Genomic DNA, 14,900 nt, shown 5'->3' with positions numbered 1-14,900 from the left:
CAGGTGGCTTTATCCATAATTTTCTATGCGGTCCCTGCCTAGATGGTTGCATTTACCAGTAAAAGGAACGTTGATAGGCTGTCGTCTATTCAGCGGCGAATTGCCATCAAAATTATTGCGACTTACAGGACTGTTTCCCGTAATGCTGCTGAAGTGATTTCGGGCATCCTTCCTGTTCTGCTGAGGGCTCAGATACTGTACAGGGTGTATAACGGAAAGCCTGAAGTTGAGGCTAGACAAATCCTTTTGAAAGATTGGCAGGAAGTCTGGAATGCTTCTCCTGCAGGAGAATGGACAAGACGCATTGTGCATAACATTGATCTGTGGGTTCAGCGTGGCTTTGGGGAGGTGGGATTTTACCTCCCTCAGCTATTAACCGGACATGGGGAGGTTAGATATTGAAAAAAATGTTTCTATTCGACTACAATTTCAGATACGATGCACATTCGGCATTCATTTTTCAAGGCCCCAAAAAGACACCCTGGACAAAAGTGCACTGTAGTGGAAAACCAAATTAAGACTTGATTATTTAAATAGAAGTTTTACGGATTCCTGAAATTCTATTTTTTTTTTAGCTATAGCAATGTAGATTATGTAGATTACATCTCGAAACTTCATTTGTGATCTTTAGATGTTCTTTTAGAAAAAATTAACTTTGCAAAAACAACTTTTGCAAAATATAATCTATATGTTTGTGAGTAATACACTTGGTAGGTCTATTTATACAATTTTTTGTTTGCATAATTATTTCTAGTTTGTTCGCGCACACGTGTGTGTGTGCTCGCGCGCGCGACCGCGTTCGTGCGTGTTTGTAAAACTTTTTTACGCTGTAATATTATTTTATATATATGGCTACACATACATACAATTAAAATCTAGTACACTATCCGGGATTCTTACAAAAATATCCTCCAGAATCTCAATTAAGTTAAAATGGTTTCAGTCATACCAATTTTCATAGCATCGTAGAATCAAAATTACGGTTAGATTATTTATAAAAGTGGTATATAAGTAAATAGTAAATTTTCTGAAGCGTTGTTAGATAATCGAGTTTGATTTCCTTTCGTATTAATCGAGTTGATCTATTAGAATTTACTTACAACTTGTCAAGATTGTGCATTGTGCTTACTGGTGCAGTGAATTTAATTTCTTTTCGTTAATTTACTTCTATTTGTGAATGAATAAAATTAATTTAAATTCAGTCAACAAACACTTCTTTAAATTGAATGTATCTTAACAGCGATTTAACATAGAACTCAATTAATTTTATATAAATGTGCTGGATAATTATTTACTGAATATTAATAAAAGAAAATAATCAAAGAACTTTCATGTTCATTACTTTTTGATGTTATGTATATTAAAATATAACTAGACAAATTTAATATAGATAACATCATTAGTTTTTTAATTTAGTTAAAAATGAGAGAAAAGTTTGCGTAACAACATATCAATTTCAGTTTTTCATTTTGGAATATTTGATAGTTTATTCACAAACAATTAATTGGGTTAATAAGCTTATAAAAATTTCTTTTAAGTTAGTACGTCAATGATAACTTTCATCACCGATATTAAAAATTGGTGAGTATATTTGTTCTCCTTTCATTTTTAAAAAATGTTTCAAAATATATAGCGAATTATAATTCTTTATTTATTAAAATTTTTATTATTACGTAAGACATTCAACTAAGTATAAATTTCACACCATTTTACCGAGAACTATTGTTTGACATAATTTTAAAAACTGTTAGCTGCTATTTAATGTTTAGGAAGCTCTGGTAATTATCATTGCATCTAGAAGTTTGAATAGCTTTCGGTTCCTTAATTTGTCAACATCATGCAAAGACACATAATGATGAATGCTTCACAAATATAAGATTTAATTAATGTAATTATTATTAATACCAATACAAAATACACGTTAAGTAATCAAATATACACAATACATGAAGATTGCCAATCTACATGGTGGAATGGTAACCTCTCAAACTTTCATCTTAAAGGTTTTTCGTTGAATTTTGGTTTGATTTGGCATGATACGCTAAAATATTTGCACATTATATTCTTGAAAAGTTTTCATATTATATATAGTGACTTTATATTATATCATATATACAAAAAAAAGTTAATACCTGGCCCAATAGTTTGAATATTGTTATAATAACTTGATTCTGGGTTTTATTTCTGGCAACTGCTTGGGAGTTCTCATTGTTCATCTTTTTATTAATTGAGATACCTAGTTAGCTTTTCTGTGCAATAATATAATAAAAAGATTTAATTTCAAGTAAGTTATTCAGCAATATTCAACTAGATCTCAAAGCCGGTAAAACAAGTTGTAATTGACTATGTCTGGTCTGTACTTAAATGGCAAAGATAGATACAACTGGCTGTGTACAATTAATAAGTACCATATATAATTTTAAAAAAATAAAATAACCAAGTTTGGAAAATAAATAAATTAATAAATAATTATAATTTTTATCGTTGTTAATGTAGATTAAAAGAATAATTTCTTATAATTTTAAGAAAAAGTATTTATTATTTAGTAATTGTATGTAATACATTTAGGTTTTACTTTCATGTATAATTTTTAACCTATTAAAACTTAGTATGTCATGTACAAAACGTTAGAATATATTTACTCTAACCTAAAAAGAAAACTTTCTGTTGTTTTAAGATTTATGTATATAAATGAGAGGTTTCTGTCGTCATGGATTGTTGCATTTACACAGGATGTGAGAGGGAAACAAAGCTATTTTGACTTCTAACCCTATAAGGTCAAAAGAATTTTGTTTTACCTTCGACCCTCTTATAACAAATCGTGGTCCTTCTGACTAAACTGTTATTAAATACTTTATAATAAGAAAACGTTTAAAAATAGCTATTACATAGAATTTTCTATTATTAGTTTTATTTATTTTATAACAAGTATTTAAATGTTATGTAATTTTATGAGAATAAACATAAATATTATGTAATTCGTGAGAACAAGTATAAGTACATCCATTCCAATGATTGTATTCATGTAGACGTGTATAAAACTAGTTTTGATTTACATTTCTGTGCACGTTTTAATAAATCTATGTAAATCATTTAAGATTAGATAAAGTTGAGAATAAAGTAAATTTTTGTTTGTTTTTTTATCATTAAGCTAAAACTTATTGTAGTTTTAAAGAGCTTTTTAGGTCACACAAATGAAGTAACCAAGTAGTGCAGCTATATCTATTCAAAAACAAAAAGGAAATCAAACTATTCTAACTAGTATTGTTATACTAGATGTATTAATTTTGAAATAAGTTTTTATTGAAAACTATTTATTATCAGTAAATAAATAAAAATGTATTTATATTTCTATTGTAAATACATCTTTCATTTGGATTCGTAAACTTTTTCTTCGGTTAAATAAACTTATTTCATTGAAATTATTTTGTTCTTCTTTTACTGTTTTTATAGAAAATGTAAAGGTATTTAAATATATTGCAAAGTAGCCTATTTTAATATTTACTTTTAATACGGAATATTTATTAATGATAATAATTTCTAGTTTGGTAAATGATCTTACATTCATTTAAATTCATGGTATTTTCTCTCCCGTTTTAAAATCTCTAACCTAATTTTTAGAGGTAAAGTATTTCAATATCCTTATTCTTAATGAAGCTGTGACCAATGACGGGAAATAAGGCCTCCTTTTTTTTAATCAGAGTTTCCTTTTGTAGCAGAAATTAACTCAATTAAAAAAATCACATAATCTCCTTCTTTCCTTCAATCATAATTTATCACGGTTCTAACTTAAAATTTCAGAAATATTTTTAAAGAAATTCGTTATGAAAAATAATTTCATCTTTGGTTTATGTGGTCGAGTTCTATCACAATGTGCTTAATTCACATCTCCATAATTAAATACGTATTTTTTGAAAAGATAAAGTTTTTTTCTACAAGTATATTATTAGAATTTAGAAAATATTTTGATTAAAAATTGTAGAGCTTAATTTTTTTTGCTTGAAACTCAGAATGCTCCTAATAAACACGTTATGGTGCAAAGATGGTTTTCATTTTTCTAAACTAATATTTGTTGGTCCTAATTATAAATTTCACTTACGGTCTACAATTTTTTCTAATATTATTTTCCCCATAATTATTATTATTATAGTTAGATACCCTATTGTGCAGAAGTAGGTATATAACATGCTATTTTTCAGCAGAAGAGGCACACTAATTTGTACGTGTAGCTTTATACTATATCACTCAGGACTTTTTATGGCTGTGAAGGATGAAAAAGAGGTACTGAAGTTCAAAAGGCACTAATCCGAGTAAGCTGTTCCTATAAAATCAGACCTACATGGTAAACAAAGCGATCTCACTTGTAGACCTCAACATCAATCAATCTCTACGATGAATTTGGCAAGCTGATGTACAATAAAATGTTTGGATCAGTGAAAGAGGTGACAGGAAATCATTTCAGTTCTCACTTACCTTAGTGTGGCTGATGTGGTATGCTTGTTTTAATGAGGCTATGTTAGCTTTAGGAGTGTATTCAATCATGTCAGGTTACCTAAAACCTTTTTTTATTTTACTAACATACTCGTATATCACGTTGTAGTTATTCCGTTACACTGCACCTTGACATATTGGCAATGTTGAATTATATATATATATATATATATATATATATATATATGTTTATTAGTGAACTTAGTTTAAACAGTTACTTGTCATGCTCTTGTACCCACTAAGTTTCTATAACCAGGTTGTGTTGTTAATTAGATGCCAAGAAAAATGGCATTCGTACTCTATGCTTATGAATGGTGTGGACGTAACACCTATAAATATCTCGATCACGCTTTCAAGCATTTTTAGTAACAACTTCAACTAGACAGATTAATTTTCTGACTAGTAAAGGCAGTTACTGTTATACGGATTTGAATACTATCGTGGATGCCGGTGTTTTGGTAGTTGGGTTTCAATTAACCACAGGTCTCAAGAATGGTCGACCTGAGGCTGTACAAGACTACACTTCATTTACTTTCATACATAAATCATCCTCATTCATCTTATGAAGTAATACCTTACTGTGGTTCCAAAAGCTAAACAGAAAAAGAAAAAGATTAATTTTCTGAGGGAAGAATAAGAAACATGTTTCAGTACAAAGTCCTTATTACTTAGAGTGTGTAACCACCCACTGCCACCAAAAATATATCTCATCCACTAAGATAAACACAAAAATACGCAGCATAGGATTAAACCAAAGGATTAAAAAAGGAAAGTACCAGTATGAAAGTTTAAATATGATAAGATGAACATAAAATTTTATTAATAGTAAAAAACAATAATAAATGATATTAAAATATATTACAAACAATCCCTAAATCCCTAACCGGACCACTGATGATAAATATCTGTGTTTTATATGTAAAGATTATCTAGATGAAATCACCGATCAATAAATTATCGATGCAGTATCGTAGAAGTAATATTTATTACAGTAAAATAAATACATATTTAAATATACTCTTTTTCCTTGAGAGATATTTACGTCCGTCAGCTTCTTCCGGCTTCAAGTATGGAAGAAGCTTCTGTTCATAACAATGTCTGAAATATTTTGAAAGGAATTTATTACGATGTAGAATTGAATTTTTTCATGTTAAATATAGCGTGACTAATTAACTTAGCTTTTGGAATAAATTTTTTAATTTAGTAAATTTCACAAAATCCAATTTTAAATAAAACAACTATTATTACATAACTTACAGAACTAGTACAAATTAAATGATCCATAAAAAAAATTACCATTACTATTTACAGTTATGATCGAAAAGTAAAATTCGAAGCAGTATTTTAACATTTAAATAATTATATAAAATAATTTTCGTACAGAATATATCAGTGTAAATGTAATATAGTCAATGAACAAACACTTCCTAACAAAAAAAAGTTATACTTTAGTAAAGAAAATGAAAATATTTGTAAATTAAGTTAAATTTAAGAATTAATGTTGTAACAGAATAATAAGTTTTGTGAAGACAAAAATTTAAGAAAATAGAGAAACCATGATAGTTTGAACTGTTGATAGTTGATAGTTTCAACTGCATTGATGCATTTGGTATCAAACATAAGAGTCATGCTAGTTTAAGGGTGTTACAGTAGATGCATACCTCAAAAAGGTTTTTGTCGTTTCAGGTTAATTCCTTTTCTTCAGTATTTTTAGACATAATTTAAATGAGAAAGCTATGAAAAATGTTAAACTATGGTAGTCTATACCTTTTCAATTGATTTAAAAACGTAATAATTATGAAAAGAAATTGAAGATGGTATTATTCTATTCCTTAATTGCTTTATTGTTAATGTATTTCATTTTATTACATTAATTAAAATTTCTTTACAAGAAATTCCTGAAAGAATACGAATAAATATTTACTTTATAAAATACTACCCAGTATCTCGCTTCACTCGCCCTTCGTATTTACCCAGGGGGCTCTGCCTCTTGGATTTCCTGTGTTTATTAAAAACTATTACTTGTGAGAATAATAATGATAAATAACAATTAAAGCTTGTTCAATTTATAAAAACTGTCACGTATTTTAATTTATCCTCTCCAATAGTTTGGTCACCACAGTATCCAAAACTTTGAGTAATCTAAGATTATCCTTCGTAAGGGTAAAGATATATTGATTGCCCTGTTCTTAACGTTATCCGACAAACATCACTAATAGATTACTAATTCGTTACTCATTTCTTTTTTAATTTTTATTATTTTATATTGTTCAATTAAGTTCTAAGTATATATATTAAGTTCTATATTGAATGTCTTGTATTCACATATTCTTGTTTAGTATTGTCGGAAATGGGGAAAATTTGCAATCATTTTCAGAATTCTTTTACATTTCTTCACACCTTTCAAAATAGAATTACGAAAATCTTGAAACTGGTTTTTAGATATTCACATGATCTAATAGATTTACAGTGATCTAACTTTACGCGTATGCGGTAAAAAGTTCTTAACTTATTCCTCTTAACTGCTTCATAAGTAATCTTTTCTTATTTTCTTTCAATTTAGGCATTTTTGCACGGGAGGTTTGCGGGATCGGCCTTTTTCTCTAGGTGAGATTACATATAGTTAACGTTGTTTTAAGATTAAGAAAACTGGTTTATCCGTTTTGATTAAAGTCTGAATTAAGAAATTTTTAATGTAATTAAAAATAAACCTGATTAATCGTTTCCTGTCCATTCAAAATATCGTTAGCCTTGTAGAACTAATATTTTTTACGTGAAGAAATAAATACTTGGTGACCATGGAAACATTTCACAATGTCCGTCAAGTACTAAGAACATACAATTTTTTTACTGTAAAATTATAAAAAAAATTATCAATTAACCAATATGTAATTGATTCTAATTATTTTTTCTTTTTTAATTAGTTTAACAAATTTTTTATGGTTTTATTTAAAATTTAATGAAGTTTCATATACACAATTTTTTCAGCTGCTGTTTTCTTCGTACTTGAACTAAACTTCTTTTATACATAATAAAGGCTATTTTGTTCTTATTTATTTTACATTTTATTTATAAAGTTACATTATTAATGTAATGTAATTTCTAGATTTAAAAATATAATTATTAAACTGCGTAAGCTTAATAAAAATCCGCAATATTTCGACCTGTATAAAAGTGACATTTAAATGTTACTGTGTACAAATTTCTTAAATTGGTTATGTGAAATTTAGTTTTTAAACATCGAACGATATTAAAAATATCATTTTTTGGATTTCTTTATTAAACCCTCATTTAACATATGAATAATATCGTAATAAGGTATATGGTTATTTCATGCTAATTCCTTTTTGAAATAAAAAAATACATATATTTAATTTCTTCAAAGTTATTTTAATGCTTTTAATCTCCAACCGTTTTTTATCGTTAGAATAAATTTAATTTGACTTAGTTGATTGTAACATTCATTTGAATTATTTATATTATGAAATTTTACTTAGAATTATAATAAATATAATTTATCCTTGACTGACATGATTGAACTTAGAATTAAAGGTCATATTCAAACCATGAAATAAATACACATATTATTGTCGTCCATAGATTTTACTATAGGTCATGTATTATAAAATGTTTAAATGATGTCATCATTATCCTACTTCACTTTGTTTCTCCTACATAGGTACACAATATAAAATTTAAATATTAACTCTCCCAAATTTTCAGAAATCCAAAAAAATGAACAAGTAATAATTTAACAAAAAAATTTCTATCGTCCGTTTCATTTTTCTACTTCCAAAAATTTATTACTTATTATTTTCTAATTAATTTATTTTTTTGGTGATCAGTATATTGTGTTGGGTAACATAATTTGTATTTATTTTTTTTTTTAGGTTGACTTGAAGAAACCATTACTAATTGTGAGTTTTAATTATTTATTATGTCTTTATAGAAAAATAGAAAAGAATTTTCATATACATATTTAAAATTATTTTCAAGTATTTTATTTTTATTTTATTTTTACCTATATTTCTTAATGGTATAAGAAATTAGACCATCAAGTCTAAATAACTTATTTTTGGCTTGAACTATTTTTATTATTTTATGAAAAATTTATCACTGTAGTATATTTTATACTAATACTTTATCAAGTAAAAATGAGAAATAAATATTTTCTGGAAGACAGTAAAAGTTGGGAAACTGCTTTGTTATCTTTTAAAGTAATTTACTCAATGTAAATAACTGTTCTGAGTTCACCAGAATATAATTGAAGACCTAAGCAGTAAGTCTACATATCCAAAAAAAAGGATTTAATTTTTTTACTGAAATGCAATTCTTTTATTTAAAATTATTTCAATTTTATAGTAATTTATTTTAATATCGTTGTATTTTGTCAGTATTTTAATAATGATGTATTTAGAACAATATTTTTGAATCTCTTGTTTTATTGAAAATTATGTATTGTTTAATGATTACGTAAAACTTATAATAGATGTTTAGTCTTTTATTTTAAATTTTATGCTAAATTATTACTTAAAATAAATTTAAAAAAAAATTGCAAATGGCATACATAACTATATTTTTAATGTGAGTGAATATTATCATAAATATTTTAAAATATTTTCTACATTTTATTTTCATTTAAGGCTTAATGCAACGATTAATATGTATGAAATTTGTAGTACATTTTCTAATGTAGTTTGTTATGGTACAATATTATGGTATTTTGCTAACTGGTATGTTTTATTTTTTTATGATTTGAAAATAACAGAAATACATTTTCTAAAGAAAAAGATACTAAGACAATACAATAAAACGGTTATCTCCATCACAGGATTAAATAAATTAAATAATTAATAGATTCTTCTTAAGGAGATTCCTCATTTTTACAACTTTATATATATATATATATATATATATATATATCTTTTCAAAGAGAAGTGAGCTAACTTCAACAAGAATGGAACATGGTACAAATAGAATAAATGAAATGTAGATTTATTAACTTCTTCATAATATAAAACGTTCCAATACAAGTGAATATATCAGTAATTCAAATGTTAAATGTTACGAAATGATATCAAGAACAATTTTTTTAAACTGAATAAACAACTTTATTTATGGTATTATATAGTTTATCATAAACGTTCATTCATGTCCTCATTTTTGACAAGTTTTATTTAACGATTAACAAATATGTAAAAGTATAATTTTACAAACATGGAAATAAAACTGTTGTATTGTAAATCAGTTTAATATTATCTGAACTTCTGCATTCCATGTACCTATTTAACATATTTTTCCTAGTCTTTTACACAAACTTGATAAAGATTCAAAAATGGAATACGATAAAAAAATTTCTAATTCATTAGAGAAAATGAAAGAAGTATTATATTCCATTTAAAAGAATTATGGTAGGAAACCTGTCACTCTTTCTTAACACCGTAAATAAGCACTTTAAATAAAATAATTATCTGATTTATTATTTTTCATGAATTAACTTTTCAGTACAAATCTAATCTGTAGTTTCGTAAAATTATATGTAAACTGTTTCTTTACCTTTTTGTCAAAAGTTCTTAATTTCTAAAAAAAAAAATGGATAACATATCAAAGATCTCTTTGAAAAATGTTTTAAAACTCATACTTTACATTAACATCTATTGTTGAGAGCGATGAAATAATTTCCGTCGGTAAATCCGGTGGAAAAGAATCGTACGTTAGAATTACGATTGCCAAGTAATATTGAAATTGATTCATAAATAATTTTTTAATATTTAAAAAAAAGATTTGTAACATTTGTTATTTATGTAAAATAAAATTAAAGATCATAGAATTTTCTAAAAAAAAATTGTGACGTTTTGAAGAACTAATGGAAATTTGCTGTACACTCTTTTCTTTTAAAATATAAGGAACGGAACATGAATATAAAAAATCTGATGTGGACACCACATGATTTCCTTGTACACCTATTAAATTACAGATACACATTTTTTGCTGCAGTTCATTTAAACTTATCTCATTTGAAAGTGAGATACGATCATCCAGTTCTTTAATAAAGTGGACAGTTACACAGTTGCTGAAATATTAGTTTTTATTAACATCAAATATTTATACAATTATTAAATCAACAGGAGTAACGAACTAAAAGATACATTTTTTTGCAATTTATTAAAGATCGGGCATGTATGCCACAGTGTATGTGTTGTTCTTTCGAGGGTCTATTTTTCATTCACTCTGTAGTTAACTTTTATGTAGATAGATTAGTTAGAAATTCCAGAATAATTATATAAAATTTAACAGAAATTAAACTAGAAAATCCAAAAATAATACGATTTTAAATTATTATTAAATAATCAGATGTTTCCCCAAATTACATATACACAAATGTAATAATGCCTATTAAATTAAATATACACATTTTTAAAAGTACATAAAATTTTATTTCACTAATAACTTCTGATTTTTTTCATATTTTTTTATTGTAATTATTGAATAATTATTTATTGTAAATTTTTTTTTACAATCACGGGTTAATAATTATTAATAAATCAATATATTTAAATTAAAAAAAAAAAGGAGATGAAGTCTGATTCGAACCGATGTGCCTTCCCTTGTAAGATTCAAATATTTCATTAATTAAAATCTTATTTGGCTATAACTCTGGAACCTATGAAAATTAGTACCACTTATGAAAATATCGTTCAAAAGCTCTCAATGAGGGCGTATTACTGCAGTTAAGAAAAAGTCCCAAATCCTAATTTTTGGGGATTTTAGACTTTTTTTAGACACTTTTAATTCAGTCGATTGCAATCAAAAGGGGAGGTGCACAACTAGATGTTACAACAATCTTAAATCCAAATTTTCAACAACCTACGGCTAATCGTTTGCGAGATATGCGAGACATACGTACGTACGTACAGACGTCACGCCGAAACTAGTCAAATGGATTCAGGATGGTCAAAATGGATATTTTCGTTGATATCTGAAAACCGAAATATTTCTCGATTACAATACTTCCTTTACTTCGTACAAAGAAGTAATTATAGGATCGAATTAGATTTAGTGATACATTTTTACGGAAACTATAATTATTAGTTTATTTTATTATTAACTTGGTTATTAAAATTAGCCTTAGAAAAGTTTGTTCCGTTTTTTGACTGTATTTTCTTTAAATTCGATCTTCAAATTATTAGAGATGTTTGACCCTTTCTTATATAGTAACATTTTTATTTAATTTTACTTAACCGGACTTATAAGTTTGATTTTATCAGTGTAATTTTTACAACTCTCTCTTTAATTTTCTTACAAGTTTATTGGTTTCGTTTTCTTACTTTTTTTTAAGTTTTTCTTAATTTTTTCAAGTGGGTTTTGGTTTTATTTTCATAAACGATTAGGTTTAAAACGTAAAAATACTTTTACGTTTTACACACAAAAAAAACGCACATAAAGAAGTGAGAAAGTCTTGATGGCCAATTAATATTTCTATTCCGAGAAATCAGTTAATCAGAAATTGTCATTCGTAAAATATCAATAAATATTCTTAATATTGTAATGGTGGATGTTCCTGGAACCACAGTTTATCATTCCTTCTTTTAATTTCGTAATTTAACGGTCAATAAGTGGGTTGAGAATATCAGTGTATTGCTGTTAACTCTTTGGTAGTTTATTTCAAGGAAATAAACAAACAAATTTGACTCTGTTTACCTTACATAAAAACACTGTTACCTTACATAAAAAAGTTAAAATTTTACAACGCGGTAGTTCATTACAAAAAAAAGTTGTCCTGAAGATCAATATGCGTACATTTATTTGATAAAAGAAATGATAATAGGCTTTCCCTATCATTGTTTTATTATTTATTTATTTTTGATGTTTAATCCAATATTAAACATCATATTCCCATTTTATATTTCCATATTCACATTTTTTTGTAAATGGAAATATTTCATTCAGAAACTTCGAAGCTTGTGATTGGGAATATCAAATGTGCCTATTTATAGCATATGAAAAATGCCATGCCTGACCGGGATTCAAACCCGGCATCTTCGGATGAAAGGCCGAGACGCTATTAATTTTGTAAGATGCTAATTATACTGTGTAACGCTGTTGAATTTTCACATTACAATTAAGTTAATTTTCTATAATGTCGAAGAGATCCAGCAGGTCGTTCGTCAGAAATATTTGAACTATCTTTTGCAAATTATGTGAAAAATATTTTCTGAAACATTTGAATTCATTTTTCTGAAGAGAATAGTACTACTCTATCCGATACGTTTAAATATAGTGGGTGTTGTCTTACCATACAGAACTCTGAAGAACTGCTTAATTTACCTTTTTAACATTTTTAAAAAAGGATTGTAACGCATTTATGGTGTATGCATTATGTTTGTTCCACCGTAGCAGCTCAACGACTGAACCGATTTAGAGGTATGACCCTTCGTTAGAATCCTTACGTTACCGGGAGTATCATGGACTATATTTATAAATATAGTATGTAGTATAATTGTTTTAATTTATTCAAACATATATAAATATAGGTTTAAATAAATTAAAAATATTATACTATATACAAAATTGTCACCCGCACGCTCTTTAATTATCCTATATTAATAATTATCCTATATTAAAGAGCAATGATTTTTTTGGCAGTCGTGTTTTTTAATTTTTAATATTATCTCTTGTTCATCATTATAATTAAAAATTTCGATATTCCTGTAAGTGATTCCATGTAAATGATAACCGATTTAAGGCGATGACTTTTTTATGTTAAGGGCAGTGCAACAGATACCACAAACATTAGAAATTCAACATTTTATAACACTATAAAGTTTACAACTTCATTGAAATTTATTAAATGAAAATAAATTAAACGAACAAACACGACGCAAGTGAATTATATACTTTGACTATATTAATCGCTTCTTTTTTATCTCTAAAGAAGCCAGTAATTGATCAACATGGAACGTCGTGTACGTAATACCAACGTCTGAGAATAAAAATATTTTGAGGAAATCTTCTGAAAGCGTGCAGAGAAGAAAGCATTTAACAATTTAAGAAAGCTTAATGTTAAATTTTTTCTTTTTTTTTATAAAACTTCTCATTTCCAATTTTATTATGTAATTTAGACTATATAAATGAACTTTTAATGATTTTGAGTGAGAAATCCCACTCATTTATAAGGAATTTTAAATTGAAAGGTTTTTAAATCTCTAAATTTTTTTATAGATATGTTTTAACTTTTTCTTTAGAATAGAGATCTTAACAGTTCATAAAATTGCTCTTACCTTAGAAAAGAACTTCTTTCTTTAGATTCAATGAATGCTAAAGTATTTAATCAGTCCATCTGATTAAATAGGGGTGATGGACAGCCTCCTGTGGAGTCGACATTTGCCCGGGCTTGCCGCAATGGGCGACTATGATGAGACTCGAGGACTTCGACGCCCTCGAGCTGTTAAGACCGTGACCCGGGTGGGTCTTAGTTAGGTTGAGTTAGTGACGACACCTCCCGGAGCTGAGTTATGCTTAATTGCGGGTCCGGCTCTGGGAGGGGTACATTTAAAACCAAAGAAAAAAAAAATCAGTCCATCTGTTATAATATATCCCAATTTTCCTCTTTTAAATTATTCTAATTTATCTTCTATTTTCTTGTATGCATTTTAAATATGTTTAAAAATCTTTAAAATCTTAAATATATTAAAATCTAATTAATTTAAAAATATTATTTATGAAAATATATCTGTTTGCTAAAAATAAATGATAGTTAATTATTCAACGAACTTTACTTGTTTTGCATAATATTGAAATTTCAAAATATATTAGGTAATAAATAAGCTTGAAAATTGACTGATCTGTGTTCATTGCGAGTTAATAAAATTTTATAGAGCATATTCTTGAACATGTAAACCGCTTTAAGATTTCATTTTTTACAGCATCTGACAATGTGTAGTTATCGTGATACTCGACGTTAGTGCAGACGTGATTAACACATTGACTGAATTGATGAGAGGGCAAAGCCCGTACAATGGCATAACGCAAGCCTTTCTTCCTGGTTCAGCCTCATCCGCGCCTTACCTCTTCATACTTCTTTAGCCTCGAACGCTAATACCGCAAAGTACTTGTTATGTTAATAGCTTAGTTACAATTCATTATAACAGCATTTGAAAGTATATCTTACATTTCACACCCAAACATGTGTTAAAACATATTTCTATAGTAGAATATAGCCTATTTCTACGTATATACTATGTTTTATAATTGCATGCCAATAAACCCGTACGGATATTTACTATTTATTGACGAATGCATTTGATTTTTTATAATTCTAATAGAAAAATTTCCCTCGCTATTTGTTATTTTTTACTTACACTCTTCTGTTATTTCAATAGCTGGAGATATTTTATCCGCCTTTAACA

At 27.0% G+C, this 14,900-nt stretch overlaps 1 protein-coding gene across 1 annotated transcript in view; it reads left to right on the top strand.

Annotated features, from left to right (window-relative positions):
- LOC142320981 (uncharacterized) overlaps positions 1-14,900 on the top strand; it is a 261,926-nt gene that overhangs the window by 57,574 nt on the left and 189,452 nt on the right. The window contains exon 2 of the mRNA XM_075358980.1: positions 8,382-8,408. The gene's annotated coding sequence lies outside the window, so the exon portion shown is untranslated. The remainder of the gene's footprint in view (positions 1-8,381; positions 8,409-14,900) is intronic.

This window comes from Lycorma delicatula, chromosome 3 (assembly GCF_047948215.1).
Source record: "Lycorma delicatula isolate Av1 chromosome 3, ASM4794821v1, whole genome shotgun sequence".
Lineage (NCBI taxonomy): Eukaryota > Metazoa > Arthropoda > Insecta > Hemiptera > Fulgoridae > Lycorma > Lycorma delicatula.
This window is presented reverse-complemented; position numbering and strand designations above follow the sequence as displayed.